Genomic DNA, 12,374 nt, shown 5'->3' on the forward strand with positions numbered 1-12,374 from the left:
GTGAAAGCATTACGGGCATACAGTGTCCACACACTCACATCTTTGCTGCTGTACAGGCACACAGTGTTTCTTAAAGCACAACAAATCAGCTGTGCTGTGGTAAATACAGTGGAATTTAGAAACTCGTGATTTGTTTACCTATGTATTTTTTCTTTGCACCTGCAATTTCTGCTATATGCTCAATTATTAGAAGCAATGCTTGTTAATAAATCCATGCCGTAAAACATTATCTGTGTGCTACACACGACAAAATGTAGAAAGATGTATTAAAGTACACAGTATCATGCTGTGTACACAAATTTCAATTTGTCCCTGTGTGCCAATGTACGAACTCTTGTTTTACTCGAATTGATCCATGGTGCAGTTACTGGGCGTGAGTGTGAAAACTGTTAATTTTCGCACAACAGTCTTAAGGATGCACATAAAACTTTGAGCTATTTTGTTTAAATAGTCGTTTTAGTGTGAAATACTTTCAATAAATCCCCAAGAATTGTAGAAAGTGATATAGAAAGAAATTGAAAGCTTCTTTCATGTGTGAAGGGGGCACCCAGATTGATCCATGGTGCAGTTACTGGGTGTGAGTGTGAAAACTGTTAATTTTCAACAAGAGTCATAAGGATGCACATAAAACTTTGAGCTATTTTGCTTAATTAGTCGTTTTAGTGTGACATACTTTCAAAAAATCCACAAGAATTGAAAAAAGCGATACAGAAAGAAATTGGCAGCTTCTTTAAAGTATTAAGGGGGCACCCGGATTTGAACCAGGGACCTCTTGATCTGCAGTCAAATGCTCTACCACTGAGCTATACCCCCTTGTTGTACTATCTTGAAGTGGATGGACTTGAAACTGCTGCTGTGGATCTCATCAGAACGGCTTCCTCTTTTATAGGCTCTCTATACCACCTGCTGATTTATTAGTCACAGGGTCTGGGACACAGCCTGACTCATGCCCCTGGCTACAAGCTGATGGACACACTCAACACACCTGATGCTTCACTATTCACACCAAAATACATAGCATGACAGCAGGTCCTAGGCCAAGGGTGCCAATTCACTCTCAAGCTTACTCTTGCTTCACTAGTCACAGGGACTGCTATGGAGACCGGCTGCTGGTCCTTTCACACAACCCTCTTACGGACGCAGATAAAACCTAAAACTCTTTTTAATTAGTGGTTTTTCTGTGACATACTTTCAAGAAATCTCCAGAAATTGAAATAAGTAACAGAGAATTTTTGTTTTGTTCCTTAAAAGGAGAAGTGGGAAGCAGAACTTGAGCTGGGGACCTCTTGATCTGCAGTCACATACTTTACTGCTGAGCTATACACATCCTCTTTTCCTGAAATATGCCTTCACACACACCTTATTACTGCGAGCAGCAGGCTGTAGAGTGCAGACGTCACATATAATACCATGGACTCTGACTAGCACTGAGTTATACCTACTCTGGGATTCCAGCTGTGGGACTAGCTTACTCTCTTGTCTACTCACCATGCTGGAAGTGAGAGTGAGTCTTACTCTCTTCTGCAATCACTCTGTGCCCTAAATTTCAGTCTTAGTCTCTCGTCTGCTCACTCTCTGCAGTAAGTGTGCAAAGCTGTCAGTGACTCAGCCAGTCTAAGCCTCCTAGGTCATTTAAAAATCCACTGCCTCAGACATTGACAGAACACAACTCTAGTGAGGAAAGACTTCTTTTTAACAGTGCTTTGGTTAGCAGTACCATACAACTCTCACACAGTCACTATCTCTTCTAATCGATGCAAGTTCACATAGATGTCTTTTAAAATGCAATTTCTGTGTCCCTCACGTGGTAATGTCTTTAACAATGCTATATCTTTGTTTTATGGTAAAACAATTTGATATGGTATACATATTGGACCAGTCTTACTGTACATTCTAGTAACGGTAAGCTGGCGTGATACTAGTGAAACACACTGGAAACAGTACACAGGCCAGTCACAGTGTACCAGCATTTGGGTCCAGTTTTGTCTAGCCGACGTTACCTTACATACTAATTACAGTAAATAGGTGTGCTACTGGAGAAAGACACAAGTAACAGCATGCAGGCATTTGTTTCTTACACATATTACTATCAGTAAGCACACATGCTACTGTCCAAACTCATTTCTAAAACTGCAGAGACTTCTGTTACAGTATAAGGACATTTGTGAAAGCATTACGGGCATACAGTGTCCACACACTCACATCTTTGCTGCTGTACAGGCACGCAGTGTTTCTTAAAGCACAACAAATCAGCTGTGCTGTGGTAAATACAGTGGAATTTAGAAACTCGTGATTTGTTTACCTATGTATTTTTTCTTTGCACCTGCAATTTCTGCTATATGCTCAATTATTAGAAGCAATGCTTGTTAATAAATCCATGCCGTAAAACATTATCTGTGTGCTGCACACTACAGAATGTAGAAAGATGTATTAAAGTACACAGTATCATGCTGTGTACACAAATTTCAATTTGTCTCTGTGTGCCAATGTACGAACTCTTGTTTTACTCGAATTGATCCATGGTGCAGTTACTGGGCGTGAGTGTGAAAACTGTTAATTTTCGCACAACAGTCTTAAGGATGCACATAAAACTTTGAGCTATTTTGTTTAAATCGTCGTTTTAGTGTGAAATACTTTCAATAAATCCCCAAGAATTGTAGAAAGTGATATAGAAAGAAATTGAAAGCTTCTTTCATGTGTGAAGGGGGCACCCAGATTGATCCATGGTGCAGTTACTGGGTGTGAGTGTGAAAACTGTTAATTTTCAACAAGAGTCATAAGGATGCGTATAAAACTTTGAGCTATTTTGCTTAATTAGTCGTTTTAGTGTGACATACTTTCAAAAAATCCCCAAGAATTGAAAAAAGCGATACAGAAAGAAATTGACAGCTTCTTTAAAGTATTAAGGGGGCACCCGGATTTGAACCAAGTACCTCTTGATCTGCAGTCAAACGCTCTACCACTGAGCTATACCCCCTTGTTGTACTATGTGGAAGTGGATGGACTAGAAACTGCTGCTGTGGATGTCATCAGAACGGCTTCCTCTTTTATAGGCTCTTTATACCACCTGCTGATTTATTAGTCACAGGTTCTGGGACACAGCCTGACTCATGCCCCTGGCTACAAGCTGATGGACACACTCAACACACCTGATGCTTCACTATTCACACCAAAATACATAGCATGACAGCAGGTCCTAGGCCAAGGGTGCCAATTCACTCTCAAGCTTACTCTTGCTTCACTAGTCACAGGGACTGCTATGGAGACGGCTGCTGGTCCTTTCACACAACCCTCTTACGGACGCAGATAAAACATAAAACTCTTTTTAATTAGTGGTTTTTCTGTGACATACTTTCAAGAAATCTCCAGAAATTGAAATAAGTAACAGAGAATTTTTTTTTTGTTCCTTAAAAGGAGAAGTGGGAAGCAAGACTTGAGCTGGGGACCTCTTGATCTGCAGTCACATACTTTACTGCTGAGCTATACACATCTTCTTTTCCTGAAATATGCCTTCACACACACCTTATTACTGCGAGCAGCAGGCTGTAGAGTGCAGACGTCACATATAATACCATGGACTCTGACTAGCACTGAGTTATACCTACTCTGGGATTCCAGCTGTGGGACTAGCTTACTCTCTTGTCTACTCACCATGCTGGAAGTGAGAGTGAGTCTTACTCTCTTCTGCAATCACTCTGTGCCCTAAATTTCAGTCTTAGTCTCTCGTCTGCTCACTCTCTGCAGTAAGTGTGCAAAGCTGTCAGTGACTCAGCCAGTCTAAGCCTCCTAGCTCATTTAAAAATCCACTGCCTCAGACATTGACAGAACACAACTCTAGTGAGGAAAGACTTCTTTTTAACAGTGCTTTGGTTAGCAGTACCATACAACTCTCACACAGTCACTATCTCTTCTAATCAATGCAAGTTCACATAGATGTCTTTTAAAATGCAATTTCTGTGTCCCTCACGTGGTAATGTCTTTAACAATGCTATATCTTTGTTTTATGGGAAAACAATTTGATATGGTATACATATTGGACCAGTCTTACTGTACATTCTAGTAACGGTAAGCTGGCGTGATACTAGTGAAACACACTGGAAACAGTACACAGGCCAGTCACAGTGTACCAGCATTTGGGTCCAGTTTTGTCTAGCCGACGTTACCTTACATACTAATTACAGTAAATAGGTGTGCTACTGGAGAAAGACACAAGTAACAGCATGCAGGCATTTGTTTCTTACACATATTACTATCAGTAAGCACACATGCTACTGTCCAAACTCAGTTCTAAAACTGCAGAGACTTCTGTTACAGTATAAGGACATTTGTGAAAGCATTACGGGCATACAGTGTCCACACACTCACATCTTTGCTGCTGTACAGGCACACAGTGTTTCTTAAAGCACAACAAATCAGCTGTGCTGTGGTAAATACAGTGGAATTTAGAAACTTGTGATTTGTTTACCTATGTATTTTTTCTTTGCACCTGCAATTTCTGCTATATGCTCAATTATTAGAAGCAATGCTTGTTAATAAATCCATGCCGTAAAACATTATCTGTGTGCTGCACACTACAGAATGTAGAAAGATGTATTAAAGTACACAGTATCATGCTGTGTACACAAATTTCAATTTGTCCCTGTGTGCCAATGTACGAACTCTTGTTTCACTCGAATTGATCCATGGTGCAGTTACTGGGCGTGAGTGTGAAAACTGTTAATTTTCGCACAACAGTCTTAAGGATGCACATAAAACTTTGAGCTATTTTGTTTAAATAGTCGTTTTAGTGTGAAATACTTTCAATAAATCCCCAAGAATTGTAGAAAGTGATATAGAAAGAAATTGAAAGCTTCTTTCATGTGTGAAGGGGGCACCCAGATTGATCCATGGTGCAGTTACTGGGTGTGAGTGTGAAAACTGTTAATTTTCAACAAGAGTCATAAGGATGCACATAAAACTTTGAGCTATTTTGCTTAATTAGTCGTTTTAGTGTGACATACTTTCAAAAAATCCCCAAGAATTGAAAAAAGCGATACAGAAAGAAATTGACAGCTTCTTTAAAGTATTAAGGGGGCACCCGGATTTGAACCAGGGACCTCTTGATTTGCAGTCAAATGCTCTACCACTGAGCTATGCCCCCTTGTTGTACTATCTGGAAGTGGATGGACTAGAAACTGCTGCTGTGGATCTCATCAGAACGGCTTCCTCTTTTATAGGCTCTCTATACCACCTGCTGATTTATTAGTCACAGGGTCTGGGACACAGCCTGACTCATGCCCCTGGCTACAAGCTGATGGACACACTCAACACACCTGATGCTTCACTATTCACACCAAAATACATAGCATGACAGCAGGTCCTAGGCCAAGGGTGCCAATTCACTCTTAAGCTTACTCTTGCTTCACTAGTCACAGGGACTGCTATGGAGACCGGCTGCTGTTCCTTTCACACAACCCTCTTACGGACGCAGATAAAACCTAAAACTCTTTTTAATTAGTGGTTTTTCTGTGACATACTTTCAAGAAATCTCCAGAAATTGAAATAAGTAACAGAGAATTTTTTTTTTGTTCCTTAAAAGGAGAAGTGGGAAGCAAGACTTGAGCTGGGGACCTCTTGATCTGCAGTCACATACTTTACTGCTGAGCTATACACATCCTCTTTTCCTGAAATATGCCTTCACACACACCTTATTACTGCGAGCAGCAGGCTGTAGAGTGCAGACGTCACATATAATACCATGGACTCTGACTAGCACTGAGTTATACCTACTCTGGGATTCCAGCTGTGGGACTAGCTTACTCTCTTGTCTACTCACCATGCTGGAAGTGAGAGTGAGTCTTACTCTCTTCTGCAATCACTCTGTGCCCTAAATTTCAGTCTTAGTCTCACGTCTGCTCACTCTCTGCAGTAAGTGTGCAAAGCTGTCAGTGACTCAGCCAGTCTAAGCCTCCTAGCTCATTTAAAAATCCACTGCCTCAGACATTGACAGAACACAACTCTAGTGAGGAAAGACTTCTTTTTAACAGTGCTTTGGTTAGCAGTACCATACAACTCTCACACAGTCACTATCTCTTCTAATCAATGCAAGTTCACATAGATGTCTTTTAAAATGCAATTTCTGTGTCCCTCACGTGGTAATGTCTTTAACAATGCTATATCTTTGTTTTATGGTAAAACAATTTGATATGGTATACATATTGGACCAGTCTTACTGTACATTCTAGTAACGGTAAGCTGGCGTGATACTAGTGAAACACACTGGAAACAGTACACAGGCCAGTCACAGTGTACCAGCATTTGGGTCCAGTTTTGTCTAGCCGACGTTACCTTACATACTAATTACAGTAAATAGGTGTGCTACTGGAGAAAGACACAAGTAACAGCATGCAGGCATTTGTTTCTTCCACATATTACTATCAGTAAGCACACATGCTACTGTCCAAACTCAGTTCTAAAACTGCAGAGACTTCTGTTACAGTATAAGGACATTTGTGAAAGCATTACGGGCATACAGTGTCCACACACTCACATCTTTGCTGCTGTACAGGCACACAGTGTTTCTTAAAGCACAACAAATCAGCTGTGCTGTGGTAAATACAGTGGAATTTAGAAACTCGCGATTTGTTTACCTATGTATTTTTTCTTTGCACCTGCAATTTCTGCTATATGCTCAATTATTAGAAGCAATGCTTGTTAATAAATCCATGCCGTAAAACATTATCTGTGTGCTGCACACTACAGAATGTAGAAAGATGTATTAAAGTACACAGTATCATGCTGTGTACACAAATTTCAATTTGTCCCTGTGTGCCAATGTACGAACTCTTGTTTTACTCGAATTGATCCATGGTGCAGTTACTGGGCGTGAGTGTGAAAACTGTTAATTTTCGCACAACAGTATTAAGGATGCACATAAAACTTTGAGCTATTTTGTTTAAATAGTCGTTTTAGTGTGAAATATTTTCAATAAATCCCCAAGAATTGTAGAAAGTGATATAGAAAGAAATTGAAAGCTTCTTTCATGTGTGAAGGGGGCACCCAGATTGATCCATGGTGCAGTTACTGGGTGTGAGTGTGAAAACTGTTAATTTTCAACAAGAGTCATAAGGATGCACATAAACCTTGAGCTATTTTGCTTAATTAGTCGTTTTAGTTTGACATACTTTCAAAAAATCCCCAAGAATTGAAAAAAGCGATACAGAAAGAAATTGACAGCTTCTTTAAAGTATTAAGGGGGCACCCGGATTTGAACCAGGGACCTCTTGATCTGCAGTCAAATGCTCTACCACTGAGCTATACCCCCTTGCTGTACTATCTGGAAGTGGATGGACTAGAAACTGCTGCTGTGGATCTCCTCAGAACGGCTTCCTCTTTTATAGGCTCTCTATACCACCTGCTGATTTATTAGTCACAGGGTCTGGGACACAGCCTGACTCATGCCCCTGGCTACAAGCTGATGGACACACTCAACACACCTGATGCTTCACTATTCACACCAAAATACATAGCATGACAGCAGGTCCTAGGCCAAGGGTGCCAATTCACTCTCAAGCTTACTCTTGCTTCACTAGTCACAGGGACTGCTATGGAGACCGGCTGCTGGTCCTTTCACACAACCCTCTTACGGACGCAGATAAAACCTAAAACTCTTTTTAATTAGTGGTTTTTCTGTGACATACTTTCAAGAAATCTCCAGAAATTGAAATAAGTAACAGAGAATTTTTTTTTTGTTCCTTAAAAGGAGAAGTGGGAAGCAGGACTGGAGCTGGGGACCTCTTGATATGCAGTCACATACTTTACTGCTGAGCTATACACATCCTCTTTTCCTGAAATATGCCTTCACACACACCTTATTACTGCGAGCAGCAGGCTGTAGAGTGCAGACGTCACATATAATACCATGGACTCTGACTAGCACTGAGTTATACCTACTCTGGGATTCCAGCTGTGGGACTAGCTTACTCTCTTGTCTACTCACCATGCTGGAAGTGAGAGTGAGTCTTACTCTCTTCTGCAATCACTCTGTGCCCTAAATTTCAGTCTTAGTCTCTCGTCTGCTCACTCTCTGCAGTAAGTGTGCAAAGCTGTCAGTGACTCAGCCAGTCTAAGCCTCCTAGCTCATTTAAAAATCCACTGCCTCAGACATTGACAGAACACAACTCTAGTGAGGAAAGACTTCTTTTTAACAGTGCTTTGGTTAGCAGTACCATACAACTCTCACACAGTCACTATCTCTTCTAATTGATGCAAGTTCACATAGATGTCTTTTAAAATGCAATTTCTGTGTCCCTCACGTGGTAATGTCTTTAACAATGCTATATCTTTGTTTTATGGTAAAACAATTTGATATGGTATACATATTGGACCAGTCTTACTGTACATTCTAGTAACGGTAAGCTGGCGTGATACTAGTGAAACACACTGGAAACAGTACACAGGCCAGTCACAGTGTACCAGCATTTGGGTCCAGTTTTGTCTAGCCGACGTTACCTTACATACTAATTACAGTAAATAGGTGTGCTACTGGAGAAAGACACAAGTAACAGCATGCAGGCATTTGTTTCTTACACATATTACTATCAGTAAGCACACATGCTACTGTCCAAACTCAGTTCTAAAACTGCAGAGACTTCTGTTACAGTATAAGGACATTTGTGAAAGCATTACGGGCATACAGTGTCCACACACTCACATCTTTGCTGCTGTACAGGCACACAGTGTTTCTTAAAGCACAACAAATCAGCTGTGCTGTGGTAAATACAGTGGAATTTAGAAACTCGTGATTTGTTTACCTATGTATTTTTTCTTTGCACCTGCAATTTCTGCTATATGCTCAATTATTAGAAGCAATGCTTGTTAATAAATCCATGCCGTAAAACATTATCTGTGTGCTACACACGGCAGAATGTAGAAAGATGTATTAAAGTACACAGTATCATGCTGTGTACACAAATTTCAATTTGTCCCTGTGTGCCAATGTACGAACTCTTGTTTTACTCGAATTGATCCATGGTGCAGTTACTGGGCGTGAGTGTGAAAACTGTTAATTTTCGCACAACAGTCTTAAGGATGCACATAAAACTTTGAGCTATTTTGTTTAAATAGTCGTTTTAGTGAGAAAAACTTTCAATAAATCCCCAAGAATTGTAGAAAGTGATATAGAAAGAAATTGAAAGCTTCTTTCATGTGTGAAGGGGGCACCCAGATTGATCCATGGTGCAGTTACTGGGTGTGAGTGTGAAAACTGTTAATTTTCAACAAGAGTCATAAGGATGCACATAAAACTTTGAGCTATTTTGCTTAATTAGTCGTTTTAGTGTGACATACTTTCAAAAAATCCACAAGAATTGAAAAAAGCGATACAGAAAGAAATTGACAGCTTCTTAAAAGTATTAAGGGGGCACCCGGATTTGAACCAGGGACCTCTTGATATGCAGTCAAATGCTCTACCACTGAGCTATACCCCCTTGTTGTACTATCTTGAAGTGGATGGACTTGAAACTGCTGCTGTGGATCTCATCAGAACGGCTTCCTCTTTTATAGGCTCTCTATACCACCTGCTGATTTATTAGTCACAGGGTCTGGGGCACAGCCTGACTCATGCCCCTGGCTACAAGCTGATGGACACACTCAACACACCTGATGCTTCACTATTCACACCAAAATACATAGCACGACAGCAGGTCCTAGGCCAAGGGTGCCAATTCACTCTCAAGCTTACTCTTGCTTCACTAGTCACAGGGACTGCTATGGAGACCGGCTGCTGGTCCTTTCACACAACCCTCTTACGGACGCAGATAAAACCTAAAACTCTTTTTAATTAGTGTTTTTTCAGTGACATACTTTCAAGAAATCTCCAGAAATTGAAATAATAACAGAGAATTTTTTTTTTGTTCCTTAAAAGGAGAAGTGGGAAGCAGAACTTGAGCTGGGGACCTCTTGATCTGCAGTCACATACTTTACTGCTGAGTTATACACATCCTCTTTTCCTGAAATATGCCTTCACACACACCTTATTACTGCGAGCAGCAGGCTGTAGAGTGCAGACGTCACATATAATACCATGGACTCTGACTAGCACTGAGTTATACCTACTCTGGGATTCCAGCTGTGGGACTAGCTTACTCTCTTGTCTACTCACCATGCTGGAAGTGAGAGTGAGTCTTACTCTCTTCTGCAATCACTCTGTGCCCTAAATTTCAGTCTTAGTCTCTCGTCTGCTCACTCTCTGCAGTAAGTGTGCAAAGCTGTCAGTGACTCAGCCAGTCTAAGCCTCCTAGGTCATTTAAAAATCCACTGCCTCAGACATTGACAGAACACAACTCTAGTGAGGAAAGACTTCTTTTTAACAGTGCTTTGGTTAGCAGTAACATACAACTCTCACACAGTCACTATCTCTTCTAATCGATGCAAGTTCACATAGATGTCTTTTAAAATGCAATTTCTGTGTCCCTCACGTGGTAATGTCTTTAACAATGCTATATCTTTGTTTTATGGTAAAACAATTTGATATGGTATACATATTGGACCAGTCTTACTGTACATTCTAGTAACGGTAAGCTGGCGTGATACTAGTGAAACACACTGGAAACAGTACACAGGCCAGTCACAGTGTACCAGCATTTGGGTCCAGTTTTGTCTAGCCGACGTTACCTTACATACTAATTACAGTAAATAGGTGTGCTACTGGAGAAAGACACAAGTAACAGCATGCAGGCATTTGTTTCTTACACATATTACTATCAGTAAGCACACATGCTACTGTCCAAACTCAGTTCTAAAACTGCAGAGACTTCTGTTACAGTATAAGGACATTTGTGAAAGCATTACGGGCATACAGTGTCCACACACTCACATCTTTGCTGCTGTACAGGCACGCAGTGTTTCTTAAAGCACAACAAATCAGCTGTGCTGTGGTAAATACAGTGGAATTTAGAAACTCGTGATTTGTTTACCTATGTATTTTTTCTTTGCACCTGCAATTTCTGCTATATGCTCAATTATTAGAAGCAATGCTTGTTAATAAATCCATGCCGTAAAACATTATCTGTGTGCTGCACACTACAGAATGTAGAAAGATGTATTAAAGTACACAGTATCATGCTGTGCACACAAATTTCAATTTGTCCCTGTGTGCCAATGTACGAACTCTTGTTTTACTCGAATTGATCCATGGTGCAGTTACTGGGCGTGAGTGTGAAAACTGTTAATTTTCGCACAACAGTCTTAAGGATGCACATAAAACTTTGAGCTATTTTGTTTAAATAGTCGTTTTAGTGTGAAATACTTTCAATAAATCCCCAAGAATTGTAGAAAGTGATATAGAAAGAAATTGAAAGCTTCTTTCATGTGTGAAGGGGCCACCCAGATTGATCCATGGTGCAGTTACTGGGTGTGAGTGTGAAAACTGTTAATTTTCAACAAGAGTCATAAGGATGCACATAAAACTTTGAGCTATTTTGCTTAATTAGTCGTTTTAGTGTGACATACTTTCAAAAAATCCCCAAGAATTGAAAAAAGCGATACACAAAGAAATTGACAGCTTCTTTAAAGTATTAAGGGGGCACCCGGATTTGAACCAGGTACCTCTTGATCTGCAGTCAAATGCTCTACCACTGAGCTATACCCCCTTGTTGTACTATCTGGAAGTGGTTGGACTAGAAACTGCTGCTGTGGATCTCATCAGAACGGCTTCCTCTTTTATAGGCTCTCTATACCACCTGCTGATTTATTAGTCACAGGGTCTGGGACACAGCCTGACTCATGCCCCTGGCTACAAGCTGATGGACACACTCAACACACCTGATGCTTCACTATTCACACCAAAATACATAGCATGACAGCAGGTCCTAGGCCAAGGGTGCCAATTCACTCTCAAGCTTACTCTTGCTTCACTAGTCACAGGGACTGCTATGGAGACCGGCTGCTGGTCCTTTCACACAACCCTCTTACGGACGCAGATAAAACCTAAAACTCTTTTTAATTAGTGGTTTTTCTGTGACATACTTTCAAGAAATCTCCAGAAATTGAAATAAGTAACAGAGAATTTTTTTTTTGTTCCTTAAAAGGAGAAGTGGGAAGCAAGACTTGAGCTGGGGACCTCTTGATCTGCAGTCACATACTTTACTGCTGAGCTATACACATCCTCTTTTCCTGAAATATGCCTTCACACACACCTTATTACTGCGAGCAGCAGGCTGTAGAGTGCAGACGTCACATATAATACCATGGACTCTGACTAGCACTGAGTTATACCTACTCTGGGATTCCAGCTGTGGGACTAGCTTACTCTCTTGTCTACTCACCATGCTGGAAGTGAGAGTGAGTCTTACTCTCTTCTGCAATCACTCTGTGCCCTAAATTTCAGTCTTAGT

General features: G+C 40.7%; 6 non-coding genes across 6 annotated transcripts; all 6 read right to left on the reverse strand.

The window, feature by feature from the left end:
* Window positions 1–741: 741 nt before the first annotated feature.
* Window positions 742–813, reverse strand: TRNAC-GCA (transfer RNA cysteine (anticodon GCA)). The gene has a single exon. It is a non-coding gene; the product is annotated as a tRNA-Cys (tRNA).
* Window positions 814–2,905: 2,092 nt separating this feature from the next.
* Window positions 2,906–2,977, reverse strand: TRNAC-GCA (transfer RNA cysteine (anticodon GCA)). Its single transcript has one exon. It is a non-coding gene; the product is annotated as a tRNA-Cys (tRNA).
* Window positions 2,978–5,068: 2,091 nt separating this feature from the next.
* On the reverse strand, window positions 5,069–5,140 carry TRNAC-GCA (transfer RNA cysteine (anticodon GCA)). The gene has a single exon. It is a non-coding gene; the product is annotated as a tRNA-Cys (tRNA).
* Window positions 5,141–7,231: 2,091 nt separating this feature from the next.
* TRNAC-GCA (transfer RNA cysteine (anticodon GCA)) lies at window positions 7,232–7,303 on the reverse strand. The gene has a single exon. It is a non-coding gene; the product is annotated as a tRNA-Cys (tRNA).
* A 2,092-nt stretch (window positions 7,304–9,395) lies between these two features.
* TRNAC-GCA (transfer RNA cysteine (anticodon GCA)) lies at window positions 9,396–9,467 on the reverse strand. Its single transcript has one exon. It is a non-coding gene; the product is annotated as a tRNA-Cys (tRNA).
* A 2,091-nt stretch (window positions 9,468–11,558) lies between these two features.
* On the reverse strand, window positions 11,559–11,630 carry TRNAC-GCA (transfer RNA cysteine (anticodon GCA)). Its single transcript has one exon. It is a non-coding gene; the product is annotated as a tRNA-Cys (tRNA).
* Window positions 11,631–12,374: the final 744 nt, after the last annotated feature.

This window comes from Pleurodeles waltl, chromosome 4_1 (genome assembly GCF_031143425.1).
Source record: "Pleurodeles waltl isolate 20211129_DDA chromosome 4_1, aPleWal1.hap1.20221129, whole genome shotgun sequence".
NCBI lineage: Eukaryota > Metazoa > Chordata > Amphibia > Caudata > Salamandridae > Pleurodeles > Pleurodeles waltl.